The 14,600-nt window shown below is 46.4% G+C and overlaps 1 protein-coding gene across 2 annotated transcripts in view; it reads left to right on the top strand.

Moving 5' to 3' along the window:
- The window catches only part of LOC8038026 (adenylate cyclase type 5), a 330,452-nt gene that overhangs the window by 142,860 nt on the left and 172,992 nt on the right, over positions 1-14,600 (top strand). Inside the window, exon 1 of one of the 2 annotated variants that reach the window (XM_040223492.3) lies at positions 111-424. The exons of the other annotated variant lie outside the window; for it this stretch is intronic. The gene's annotated coding sequence lies outside the window, so the exon portion shown is untranslated. Of the gene's footprint in view, positions 1-110; positions 425-14,600 lie in introns of those variants that run through there. 2 annotated transcript variants of the gene reach the window in all.

Below are 14,600 nucleotides of genomic sequence, written 5' to 3'. Positions count from 1 at the left end.
TCGAGAGACGCCAGCGCCATCTGTGAAGCGTCGCGTCGTCCCCTTTTCCCGTCCGCCCGGCGTAGTCGCGCGCCGTCCGTTCCCAGTCTCGGCTCGTCTTCGTTGCGGCCAGTCCGCGGTCTGTGCGCGTTGCTGCTCGCGTCATCTCTTCACAAACGCCGAGGAGTGAGTGACGTGCGGCGAGTGAAGGCGCTTCTCCCGTTTGCGTGGTGTGCTTGTCGGAGGAAAATGATGTGTCGATGATCATGCCCGGGAGTCGCCTCTTCGCGAACACGGCAACTTTGCGAGGAAGCCTCGGCTGATTGTCGACTTGGCCGCTGCGATTCCGTGATGGGACATCGGGCGTAGACTTGGTCGCTGCGGCGTCCTTACCAGGGAGTCAGGTCCTGTCTGTCGGGGGCGATGGCCCCTCGAGTGTGAGAAGGTTGGTGCATTCTTTGTGTTAACCGTGCCCGCGTGCAGTCCCCCGCACGCTCGACTGCTTCAGATGCGAATTTTGTATGCGTTGCCTTACTTGCGACCTTGTTTTCGAAGAGTGTAAATTATGTCTGCCCCAAGTTTTGGTGCAGTCTCCTAGTGATTTATACACCTCCACAATCACCCCCTAAGACACTCAGGCTGAGGCCAGCACCCCCCTCTCCTTTTTCCTAAATTTCCTACATAAAGTACGCAATTCGATGACATATATCACCCGGAGCTCTTCCCATAACCCATAAATTTGCTACCCCCCCCCCCCCTCCCCTCTTTCCCCCTCCTTCCCAGATTGACAATCCCGGAGAAGCATCTCCCCTAGCATAAAAACGTCGTCCCGCCCGAGGCAAGTGCGTCGTAGTTTTATTTTAGGTGCCAGTGACCTTTGAGCGTTGGGTTAGGGTCTCGATTTGATCGTGAATCGTCTTATTTACGGGCTCGCGTTTACCCCTGCCATTCTTTTCCGTGATCTGTGCTCCAAACGTTAAGCTTCGCTATTATGTTTTTACTCCTCGTTTTGTATGACTTTTCGGGAGTACAAATCTAATTCCTTCTCGACAACAGTTCAGACTCGCAGTAAAACACTCGGAACACTCCTGTGGTACTAAATATTGGTGTATCTTTTGTTTTGTTTTTTTGACGGCGTCCTACATGTAAATAAATAGATTCGACATGACACCATGCGTATATCCATCCGGTTACCCAGTATCTTGCACTCGGTGTACCTCTTTTGGATTAGAAAAAAGCACTTTATGGACGCGAATCGTTCGCAATCTCAGCTATACCTCAGGAAGAATTAGATTTTATGTTATGGACCTTACAGAATAACAAAATTTAATTGCTTAACTGTTAACGAACTATCTTACAGGCCGATGACGAGATCTGATTAGCAGTGAAGCGGTAATAAGACGTCCGGGACTTGCCTCGCCCCCTTTGAGTGATCATAAGAGAAAAAAAAAAAATATCAAGCTATCCTTTAAGTGTGCTAACTAGTTTACGGCTAAAACTTTTTCCCAACGGCAGAAGGTCAGGTCTTGCCTACGTGATTCGCTTGAAATTTTCATATAGCAGGCTCTGGTGGAGAGGATGTTTGAATATCTACAAGCTCCCGCCAAACACACTGCTTTACTTTCGCATGCAAGAAACAAGGTCTTGCTATTATCACAATCTGAAGTACGGTTCATTCTCGACACACATCCGCTGGAACTACCCGGCCACTTATACGTACAGCTGCAACGGAAAAAGAGTAGCACAAGTGACCGACGACCGGAGCGGCAAAATTGCGACACGCGGCGCTATCGTTCCCGAGCGCGCCGATAGCGAGAGTGCCAGTCACGTTCCATGTCTCAACGCGGGGGGTGGCCGGCAGAAAATTAAGAGATAAGATACCTGTTAAAATGAGGGCTTTAGGATGGGCTGTTTTTTGCCGGCCACCCCCCCGCAATGAGACATGGAACGTGACTGGCACTCTCGCTATCGGTGCGCTCGGGAACAATAGCGCCGCGTGTAGCGATTTTGCCGCTCCGGTCGTCGGTCACTTGTGCTACTCTTTTTCCGTTGCAGCTGTACCATCTTTCAAGTTAAATATACGTCCATAGACCTTTGCATCGCTTATGATCCGGGTGAAAAATGCTGAGTCACTGAGCTGTAAATGCGTGCGCGGGACCTGATATACAGCGCAGCAGAGTACCAGCGCATGCTCAAACGGCGTTCCACCGCCCAGCAGACAAAGATGGCAGCAAGCGCGCAGAGGGCGACATTTGCGAAGGTCCATAGACCATTTCACATCGAGTCCTATCTCAGCTGACTTTACCATCCGATGGAGCCAATCAGGCCGCATCAAAAGTGCATCGTCACAGCGCTGGTTGTTTTTGTGCGTTTTGCTATCACCGATTAAAACGAATGAGGCAAAGTGAATGCCGCGCGATTCTGCACCTTTTTCTGTGCGGCATCGGTTGTAACCTGTGATAGCAAATCCGAACAGACAGCGAGTGTCATGACGAGACACTTTTAGCGTGGCTTGATCGGCTCCATCAGATTGATTGGCCCTTTCATATAGAGCGCCAATCATATATCGTATATGATTGGCTCTGTCCTATATAGTGTAGGCTGCGATCGGAGTTAAAGTGAAACAGAGTACTCTAATCTGGACACTCGGCGAAAAAAGTCGGCGAGGAATTCGACCGCCGTGATTGGGCGGCGCCAAGGTCACGCGCGGCGCCGGCCAATCACGGCCGCCGGATTCCTCGTCGACTTTTTCGCCGAGTGTCCAGATTAGAGCCGCGCGGTCAAACAGCGGCTCTTCGCGGGTACAAGATGGGGCTCGCGGCTCCCTGGTAAGCGTTCCCCACTTCCTCTCCTGTGTCCCCCCCCCCTCTCCAAAAAAAAAAAAAAATCATAGAATTAAGGAAAACAGAAGAGTTCACAGTCTTGGCGCAGCCTTGCAGCCTTGTATACTGCAGTACATACATACAGCTGGACTGCTTTTTGACACATAGATGTGTCCAGTGACCCTGCTTTCTTTCTTGTTCTTGGAAAAATTTCGAGCCGTATACGCATCACGGGCGTTAGAAGCTGGCTATTGGGGACTCCAGCGAAATCGACGCCTCGTTGCGGCAACGCCGAGAAGTTCAAGAGAGGAGGTCGTTTCAACTTTGCCGTCTACTATACTGCTTGGTTTTCGTAGGCAGCATAGAAGCAGGCATAGCGTTTGCAGTAATTATTTTATGCTTCCGCCGTGTCATTCCTACGCACTGACTAGAAAAAGGTCCCTACCGTCGAAAAATCGCTTTGCTTCCTTATGTTACACCGATTTTACGCTGCAGTGCAAGAAATGCGTGGTGGTCCGCGTGCGGAACGACGAAAACAACCACCTTTCGTTCGCCATTTTGCCTGACCAGCGCGCCCCCTATCGTTCGCTGGAGTCGCGAATAGCGAACCATGCATTCATTTTTCCTTAGCCGTTGAAGAAACGTTCTGTTGCCTCGTGTTATTTATTGCAGTCGATAATTATACTTGTTCCCGTTTGGAAAGGACTGTCCCATCCGTATCGTTTCTTATCAAAAATAGACCCCCTCCCCCCCCCCCCCCCTTTTTTTTTTTCTGCGTGTTTTTGAACATTTGTAGTTTTGTCTGCGTCTTTCGCACTATGCCACCCTGGCCACCCCCGGTATAGCACTTCGTGGACACTTAGACGTAGCACTTTCAAATCAAATACATGTTCTACCTAAGCAGGGGGGGAGGATTGAGAAACGTATTGCGGTTAGTCTTCGGAATCAGAGGGAAGAAGCGCCGTTCACTTCCACTCACTGACATTGACTCCGGAGTACTTGCTCCTATCCAGTTCTCCGGAAAGCCATTGAACGGGTTCTTGAGTGCTTCGAGGAGGCGATCCTTGAGACGCTTATCAGTCTAAATGAAAGCTGGCTTCGTGAGGCCTGCCGTCATTTCGTGGCCCCGCTTTCTAACGTGTCGCGCAGAGATTTGAGAGGCTTATTGGAATTTATATGGGGAGAAACTGAAGGAAAGGAAGAAATGAGAGCGCGTGAGGACGCCAAAGCGCCTAGCTTTGGTTGAATGGATTATTCAAATTCAAGCTTCCTTTGTCTTGACTCAGTGCTCGAACGCGTTAAAACGCCGAACGGCGGCGTCCGGCTTTCGAACGCGAGTCACGACGCAAGGAGAAGACGACGCTCTTGTTCACCCTGATTGGAGGAGACGGTGGGCAAAGACAAAGACGGCCATAGCAGCGTCTCCCCGCTAACCATTGTAATCAGAGGGCGGCGTTCTGACGTCCCCGCGCATCTCCTCCTGGCGTCCACGGATGCAGTCACCTCACGCGTACCCTTACTCGACCCTGGGCATCGCCTACGGCAGATATCTAAGCTTAAGTCGTTCACTGCGACTCCCCGAGTTTTCTTAATCGCAACTTCGTGGACACTTGTCCCCCGGCACTAACTTGTCGTCCGTCTCAGTGCGACCAAGCTTCCAATTCTTCCACGACTTATATCTATCATTCGGATTCTCTGAACTGGCTCAGGAAAGGCGGGGCAAAAAATTCACCATGAACCTGAGAGTAGATAAGAAAAATTCAAGACTATATATTTTTGTTTTCTCAAGATTCACGTCGCTAAATAGAAGTTACGAATCCAATTCGAGAGAGTTCAGTATTTCACATTGTCTTTCTAATACGACTTCCTAGTTTTCGGGCTTTCAAGAACCAACACAAGGAACGTGCCGTGCGTGGCCACGGGCGAGGCATTAGCGAGTGCTGTTTGTGCCGGTCGTTGTACCGATTTCATGCTCTGATGCTTCGGGTGTTTCCGCCTTTCCCAGCTGTGGCAAAGCGTTTGTCGACCGTTTGCCCGCCCGCCACTGCCTCTGGGAGCGTAACATCCGCGTTGTACGAACGGATAATAGGGAGTTTTCGTAGATCGTTTTCGCCGTCCCGCAAGGCCCTCCGCAACCCGCTGCGATAGCGGGAACTCCACAGTCAAGGCTATCGGCGCGCAGGCGCAGTAGCAACTTCTTCGTTGCGGAACGCTTAGCGGAGGGGGCAACGCGGTCTACGAAAACTCCCTAATTTCTCTTCCGTTTACGCCAATCCTTCCCAAAATCCGCTACCCTGCGACCTACCTAAAACATAAAATGTCCCGTCGGCTTCTAGCGGCGCCAGTAGCTTTTCGCTTTCAGTGCATGAGCAGCGATACAAAGAATTTACGCTTAAATTTCATTTGACAGTTACCATTTTGAATCAACTGGAATATATAAAACCTATAGCAAAAAGATCCAAATGCATGCGAAGCAGGATTAACTGTTCCCAAGGGCTAAACTCAGCTTGTCTCTTGAAGCACGTTTCTGAAAACGAGGGCGGTGTTCGGGTAACTCTCAGTTCCAGTTCGATGTTGAGCTGCGACCTGTACTTTGTTTTCGTCGACGGCGCTACAGAAAAGCAAACTTCGAATTCTTTTAATTTCTCGAGCCGCCTTCTGCAACCCCCCCCCCTAAATTTGTCACGACCCCCCTTGAGGTCACGACCCACAATTTGTGCTCATCCGTCGAACAATACCCGACTATGTATCGCAAAAAAGCTGTTCGCAACTCCGGACGCCACCCACAATTAAGTTATAAAGAAGAGCAGCTCGAAGCTAGCGCCTATCCTAGTATGCAGCGAAAACTGCCGCTGCTTGGCGGCCGAAGTGTGAAACAGTGAAGAGGGGATTAAATGCACGAGGTTGTAACTGTGAATAGGAGTGAGGTGAGGGCCGTCTTCCTATACAATGCAGATTCAGCCACTGCCATGTGATAAAACATTCATCGAAAATTAAATGAAGCGTAGATGGCGTTGGGACTTTGAAGGACCTTTCGGGAAAATTCCGGTCTTTTTTTTTCAACCCCGCTCGCACCTCGCGGCGCAGGGAATTATGGGGCCGTTTCTATGTACGCTCGGGGCGGCTTGTATGCTGTGTGCATACTTTACGTGGCTCAATTCCATCTCTTTGACCACTGCAGAACGCAGTGATAACAAAGCGAACAGATCACAAATCCGATAGACGCACCCTGTTTTGTTATCGTCTTGCTTTTTTTTTTTCGTTCTGAAATCGCAAAATGCTAAACGAACATGAACCTTTCTTCCAATCTTTAGGTACTTCTTCACTCGCCGTACTTCCGATTGCCGTAGTGCGTCGAAAAGACGATGGGAGGCGCTGCGTATTTTCGGAATGCTCTATACGCGCTGTTGTACGACGTAACAAACTACCTATATTACACACGTTTTGATTCTACCAGGTCATACAGTGAGGGTAGCGATTACATGATTTTCCGCACGCACCATCCACAACGATGCGTGGTGAATTCGCTCTAAAATGGGTGTTCCCCCATCAAGTAGCTGTAGAAAGGAGTTTATTCTGAAGGTTCTTAACGTGCCCGTAAATCAGGGGTATTACTCGGGCAATACTTAGCAACTGCATGACCGTAGTTTTTATCAAGACTTACGAAATACGTTCGTTACTTTCCTCCCTAATGGCGTTATCAGGGAAAACGAGTTATTCGTTACACTGTATAGAAAACAACATCGAGCTATTACTTGTTTTTGAGAGTATTGTCCGTTATAAGTAACTTCCATTTCTTTCCAAATGCGGAAGAAACAAGCGTACTTCTAGTAAAACATATAAAAAAGCGCAAAAAAGACAAGGACAAGAAGTATACAGGACAGGTGCTAACTTTCAACTAGTTTTATTCAGAAAAAGTAAACATAAATATACACACGACAGGCAAAGCAGCACCACGTAAAAGTTGATTAATTTTTTACCCGATCACTCAGAAACTGAAACTCATTACAATGAAGAACAATAGAAGTGTCGCTGACACATGCCGTCCCACTTTTTTTGATAAAGAAAGCTTCCAATAGCTCTCGAGCAACCGTCTCTCGGCTTCTTTCTAGCATCCTCATCTGCTGAAGTGCGGAACACAGCCACACGTGTTGCAATGTATTGGCAAATGCGAGCCATATTTGATTTTTACTGATAATGCGTGCTACCGTGCTCGGTCATTGATGCACCGCCCCGTCGGGCCGATGTATACCTTTCCACAACTCAGTGGGATTTCGTAGACCACACCCACTGCGCAGTCCACGTAAGGGGTGGCGTGTTTCTTACCACATGGTGCTTTTGCCTTCTCATCAGAAATGCGGGCGCACAACCCAGCCAACTTCTTTGGGGCAGAGAGCACGACGGGAACATAACTTGATAAAGAAAGCTATTGGAAGCTTTCTTTATAAAAAAAGTGGGACGGCATGTGTCAGCGACACTTCTATTGTACTGCATAGTAATGAGTTTCAGTTTTTGAGTGATCGGGTAAAAAATTAATCAACATTTACGTGGTGCTGCTTTGCCTGTCGTGTGTATATATATATATATATATATATATATTTACTTTTCCTGAATAAATCTAGTTGAAAGTTAGCGCCTCTCGTGTGTACTTCTTGTCCTTGTCTTTTTTGCGCTTTCTTATGTTTTACTAAGATGAACCAACTAGCCCAACAACGTACCCTACTAAGCGTACTTTTGTCACTTTTCCCGCACTAATAGGCTATTTGCTAAATTACCCAGCCACCTAGAAGTATACTAAGATTATAGTTATGCGCACAGCAAGCGCCGGCGTCTGTATAGAGATGGAGCGTGCGCATGCAGGGAGTGTAACTACGTTCTTAAAATTATTCTTCTTCCTTGGATAATTTATTTAGCAAAAGGTGTATCAAGGCTATGCCTTAACTTCATAACCGGTAAAAGGTCTGTCAACGCTATGCGTTCAGAACCTGGAGCGAAAGCGGAGCTATTGCCTTCCGCCGAGCTCTGGCTGTGCGTGCGACGAAGTGCTGTCAAAGGCGGAAAGCTCGCGCACAAGGCCGAGCACGTACGCGGTTTCTAACATGTCGCCGACTATATTCCCAGCGAGAACTACGCTTGGAAGCGCCACTGAGCAGCGCGTTAATGTCACGTGATACCCGGAATGTGAGGACGCCGGGTTTGTTTGCATATAGAGCGCGAGCCGTAACGGCACGGCGTGAGCGCTTGCTTTCGGACGCGGCTCGGTGGTTCGTTAATGCTTTGTCACCGGTGGCACAACGTACGCGACCGAAATAGGTGTAAGTTTGCGTCCGTATCCAAGGGAAAGACAACTGGGGACGTAAAGACTATACTAAACATGCCAAAAGGGTGTGGCCAAGCGCGATGGTATGCTCGAACCACTTAGTACATGCTTCCATGACAAAGTGTTTTTTTTTTTTTAATATGTTTCGCTTTTTTGCGGATGTCTTTGTTACATTTTTGTATGGATTTTACTGGCGGGAGTCGGCGCCAACGGTAATCCGGTAATCCGCCTTTTCTTTTCCCCCGCTTTAGAATTCCTTACTCCGTGTCACCTGTGGTGCTGCACAGTTGAAATAATAAATAGTCTTTTTTACGCTATCCGAAACGAAAGGACGCTCCAACATCTGATAAACAAATTGCATTTGAGCAAGTTTTGCCTTTCTCACGGTGCAGTAGCTGCGGCGCACCGTTGCGATCTGGAAAAAATAAATAAAAGGAGTAACCTCTACGCTGGATGTTTCTCTATTTCGCCTACTCTAAATGCCCTCGTTTTATTTTTTCTTTCTGCAATGAAACGTGCGTTGTTGGTATTTTAAGCACAATACTGCGAGTGTTAATTATTCTAGACGGTTGATTGGCAGCAGAAATAAACGTAATGAAACGTTCCTAAATTCTGGTTTTAATTCTAGAGTCTGTTGTCGTTTATTGACTGTAATTATAACTGGACCACCAAAGTGCTTTCGTCACTCGCAGGTCAAGTATAAAAAAAACTCCCGCCTCTTTTTTTTTAAATTTATATTGTCATTACAGTCATCACATAAAATGTACATCTGCGTAATGTTTCAAGTGGCTGCGATTGAAGCGTTAGCTGTCCACCAAATGATTTGTTAGTTCTAAATGCACGATGTTAACAAAAGGATTTTTTGAGAAAGATAAGTTGACCAAACGATTTCCACTAGAAGCTTGCATGTTTCCAAATTTACGGTTTTAATTGTGTAGAATGGTTTATATTTATTTAATATTTTATATTAAAATGGGGCTTTTAAACTGTATGGCTTTTCCGAATGCAACATGTATTTTCGTATTGACTCAGTGAAGACTCATAGTCATCCACATTTTATATGCTGGAAGCATTCTCTTTTTCACTTTAATTGCCAAAATAATGAACGTGGTGCTGCTGCTGGTTTTATTAAGCTTGGTAAAGTCAAGGATGTGTATGTAAGCAAAGGGTTGCAGGACTGCCCCTTCGTTTTTAAAGATGCAACAATCCAAACAGAGAATTAGTATGTTTAGCTCAACTGAGGAAACTAGGACAACAATCGTGCCATTGATCGTTCTCCAAGGAAGGGGGACAAGAAACTTTTCTAGAACTGTCAATTATTTCCAATCCGTCCATGTTGACGATATTTTATTTCTTCTACGTAGTAGCGTCGACAAGTGAAACGTTGCGTGTGTCTGCGTTTTCTTTTTCTCGACAGTTGGCACTGAGTTGCTTTTAAGTATATAGTTCCGAGCATTCAGTTGAGGGTTCGTGTTTCAAACTGAAACCGATAAAAGGTGTTGCCATTATGGAATATTGTGATATTTTCCCAGTGGTGTAGTCGCGCCTTACCACATATACACGAGTACTTTGCTGCGGTGAGTGAGCGTTTTATTTCTGCCACTTCTTTGTTGTTTGGCCCAAACAAAATGACAGTGTTATTAGTCTGTCCTTTATTAATTTTGATGTTTATAATCTATGCGTCTGATTGAAGTAGGTTTTACGAAGCAAAAAAGAAAAGAAATATTAAAATGACCTTCTTTCTGAGTGGATCTTCTGCACAGACTGTCAGTGTCGCGGACTTCCAAGATGATCTTCTAACTGCCATCATCTTTCCAGCGATGCGAAAGGACTCTGGAAGGATAATCGCTTATTTCATGAATATGATAAGGCAGAACACGATAAAATGACTTTCACCCTATTCTGACTCGAAGAGTTCTTTGCAGAAAGGTGTGCATACGGCATATAGAGTAATATCCCCAGGCAGCGCACAGTATTGCGCCAATATTGGCGTCGGATCTGAGAAATCTGACGAGTATCATTTTGATACTGCCTATATTGGCGCTGGATCGTAAAGGTCGGGCCAGTATCACTGTGATGTGGCCGATATCGGCGAAACATCACGTGGGTCGGTCAACGCCACGCTGATATATAGTTTCCAGTTCCGTTTTCCGGTAATTTGTTGGGTCTGAACCGGCTATATCGGCCGGTATTAGGAATTCTTGATCGTTTCTAAAATGATATCAATGATATCAATGATATCGGGTCAGAACCGTCTATATCGGCCAGTATTATTAATTCTTGACCGTTTCTAAAACGATATCAATAATATGTCGGGTCAGAACCGGCTATATCGGCCGGTATTAGGAATTCCTGACCGTTTCTAAAACGATACTGAATCGGTCAATCGCGCCGGCCAATCGCGGCAGCCGCCGCTGTTGCCGCGGGCCGCGCTTAGGGCGCGCCGGGCAATCAGCGGCTAGAACTGGTTTTTCCGCACAAACGAAAAAAAAAAATCTTTCTGTAGAAACTTTTATTGGAGATTGGTACAAAACGGGGGCGCGTGATGTTTTCAAATATCTTTACAAGGTTTTGCGACACAATTAATATTGTTTTTATACAACCATGCCTCAGCGGTGGTTTCAGGTTCGTCCCGACCTAGGCGCGTCCTAACTTCGGCAATATTTCGCGGCGTGTCCGCTTAGGACTCTGTGGTGGCACCTTTCAAGCCCCCTCCACCGTATGTGTTTCTGCGCCAGAATGTCCGATTAAATCCAAAATAGAAGTCGCATGCAGTTTCTCGAGTGGCCGGTGCGGGAGAAATGGCGCCGTTGCGATCGCTCTTAGCTCGGTTCTGGATTACGGATCAGTGCCACTTTTTAGAGCAGGCTCTATGGCAGTTTCCCAACTGAGTGGTTCTAGTAACGTTGGCTTGGCCTCAAGTCCGCTGACACCGCAGCGGCCGCGGCCATGTTAAACGATATTCGCGCATATCTGCCCAGCACTCTGGTGATATTGCGCCGGTACTGGTTCATTTTCGAAACGATCGTTCACCGACACTCGCCCATCCCTGCCCAGTACTCGAACGATATCGTCGATTCTGGCCCACTTTTGGAACCATCGTTAAACGATATTCGCCCAATACTGGGCCGTGGTGCAAAACTTGAAATCGAGCCAATATTGTGAGCAATATTCCCCCGACGCTGCCCCAGTGTCGCCGTGCTGCCTGGATACTATCCGGGCAGCACGGCGAAAGTCTGCGGATCGGATGCGGATACAATTATTTAAGAACTTTGGTAATGCACTTCGGTCGCTTCTCGTCAAGAGGTCTAACGAGCGAAAATATTCATTTAGTCAAAAAATCTAAAAATGGATCTCTTGACGCTATGCACCTCCTGACTCGCCAGCCACAAGTCAAGAAAGCCAATGTGGGTCAAGAGGTTCATTGCGCCAAAAGATCCAACGAGTCGGAAGATCCATAGAAAGGCAAGAGGTCCAACGAGCCAAAATGTCCACCGAGTCAGAAGGTCCAGTAATGAACCCCTTGACGCGTTGGATCTCTTGACTCGGCAGACGCCAGTCAAGAAATCCGATGTGTGTGAAGAGGTCCAATGACTCGAGAATGCCGCGTTATATGGCAAGAGGGTCACGGAAAGCCCCTTACCACGCTTCTTCTAGTCGAGGGGAGGCACCTTTAAAGCAAAGCCATTTTGGTTTGTCAGTGGTATCAATTATGATGTCAATAAAGCGGGTCATGAAACGATATTTTGACTCCGGCCAAACAAGTGTGGCAGCTACTCTTCCTCAGTAGTGCAATAAAAAAAAAAAAAGAAAACGATTTTCGCGTAAATGCCTTACTTTTTGTTTAGAAGAATGAAACAGGTTTAAGTTATTAGTTAAGATAACTAGGTCAAACTTGCACCGGCCTTACTGGTCACCGTCGAATTTGAATAGAATGTGGAAATCGTGACGTCATTTGAGTACTATGTTTAAAATATTTTGATATTTGAAACATAAGATGGCAGAGATTTTTAGCACCAGCAAGAGATGTTGCTCGCCTCAAAATAACATGGTTTCGGTGATTCGCAATGACATTATAATGGACAGTGGCACTCAACATTGCTTTATTTAGGAAAAAAATGAATTTCTGTACTTTAAATACAATAAAATGTTAAAGCCTCCCCTCCCCCTTTTTCCTTTTTTTAGTCAGCGTCAGAAAGACAAAATTATTTTAATTTCCAAACGACAAATATTCAGTCAAGGCATCCAAAGTGGCATGGACACAGCATTCAGCCGCTGCTGCCGTGCTGTTGAAGATGGCAAGCTGTGCATTTGTTTTTTTGTAAAACACTTTTCCTCCTGCCTCAGTATAGGATTAAAAAACATCATGGTGAATATATATCTTTGCGTAGAACGGTACTCACTGCTGAAGTTGTGTTTCTGTACTACAATTACGCAGTACAAAGGTTTCTTTTCTTTTTTTTTATCTGCCCTTGCTCCTCGGTTATACTTATGCTTCTAAGTGGTATAAATTGGTGGCGTTTACCGCATCCTTCTGGTCAAACCAATGTGCCCCAACAAAAACAAAATCGGAGTCGTCATCCGTGAGAAGAAACAACTTTGCGCTAGGCGAGCTTTCGTCCCGGCTTGTTAAAAAAAAAGTGAGCTTGGGTTTGTGGGTTAGTGAAAAATCGGTGAGCTTATGTCTGGAAAGATTCAATCCGTCGTGCATTTTCTCAGCGAGTTTTTTTCCGATCAGTTTATGTTCGGGAATCGTATGTACGTATTCTGCAAGGCAATCAAGATTTAATATGCGGAAAACTAGAAAGCACGCGTTAGAAAAGTGTCGTACCAAGTATACAAATACTAATGTGTACCCACCACTAAAGCACACTGGCAAAAACACCACACAATCTCGACCGACGAATGTGGGGGTTAATGACGTGTTTATTTTCTTTCCTCTCCAAAGTCAGCAATGCTAAGCTCATGAAAACCAACGCAGTCATGACGCAAAATTGAGTAAGAAGCGTAATTTGCCTGACTCATCTGAAAGTGTGAATCAAACTATATTGTCTCAAGTTTTCGGTGAAGCATGTGAATGTTACCAATGTGCACGATAGCACAAATAAGTTCAGCTGAGTTTCTTCTCATTCGTGCTCTCAGAAACACCGCAGAAAAATTGAAACCTTCCAAAAAGTGTTGTGCGAGATTCAGGGTAAACCAAATTCGCGGAGATGTCGCGTATTCTGAGTTGAAAAAACCATCCACGAAATGACAAAATTGCGTTTGTGGAACGAACTTACTAAAGAATCCGCGTAAGAGGTATGTTTAATCTTACACAATATTACCGATGAACGCGATTTAATAGGTAGCTTAAAAACGCAGGCTCAGAAATACTTGCTAACTAGTTTATTGCTTACCTTGCATGTCACAGTACAGCCTAGGATAAGGTAGATTTTTGTTCGAAAACTAGTTCGTATAAGAAGATGGACGCAGAGTGCGTGTATATTTTGCAATGAGCAATCGTTTGGTCGATTTTTCTATTCGTTACAGGAAAAGGCCCCACCAGGGCCATGAAAGATGACGCCCTTCCCACGTTTCTGAAACACGATTATGTCACGCTCACGAATGCTAAAAATGTGTGCTATGGACCACCTGTAGGTGATGTATGACACGTGAAATACCTTTCTCTTGTGCGCTCAGTGAGTGTGCCGAACAATGACGGTCCTGCGTGTTCGGAGGTCCGAATCTATTCCAGCGGACAATTTATTTGACGTTCGTCGTCGTCGGAGTTTCATTGTTCAACCAACTACGAGATCCCCCGCTTGGATTTTTTTTTTTCATTATCCAAGAGAGGTCAGGCAGAGAAAATGAAGATGACGAGCCGTGCGTTGTCAACACAAATCTGAGTGGTGTTTGTGTATATTCAGACAGCGCGATGCCTGTCACCTATTCAAGGGGCGAAGAATCTCTAACCTGCAAATTAGTAACTTAGCTGGAGCCATGCGACTACTGTACTCTGTTTTACCTAAGATTGAACACAGCGGACGCTGCGAGCCAACGCAGCCAATCCTGCGGGGACGGTGGGTCACGTGACCGTCCAGTTCGACGCGACGACGCGCGGAACGAGATCTCCCGTGACGCTCTCGCCGCGCTGAATGGACTCGGATGGCTTCTAGCATCGGCTGCGGTCCATCCTTAGGTAAAAAGGAGTATAGCCAGGGATCTTTCCCTGCACCACGCAGTAGTGATTACGCGAACACCAAGAACACGGATTTTGGACAAGCGTTGGCCAATGGCTGCGATGGTCTTTTGGCCAATGGTCAAAGAGTGGCCCCATTCATTGGTCAATGCTTGACCGATGGCTGATGGCCAGTGGCCATTGACCAATGGCCAGTGAAAGGCCAGTCATCGTTCAATAGCTGGCCACGGTCGGGCCACTGGCCAGAGGACCATTTCCAGCCATTGGCCAATGATTGGCCACATCTGTGCTGCTTGGG

This window comes from Ixodes scapularis, unplaced genomic scaffold, assembly GCF_016920785.2.
Source record: "Ixodes scapularis isolate PalLabHiFi unplaced genomic scaffold, ASM1692078v2 PGA_scaffold44__24_contigs__length_19508400, whole genome shotgun sequence".
In the NCBI taxonomy this organism is placed as follows: Eukaryota; Metazoa; Arthropoda; class Arachnida; order Ixodida; family Ixodidae; genus Ixodes; species Ixodes scapularis.
This window is presented reverse-complemented; position numbering and strand designations above follow the sequence as displayed.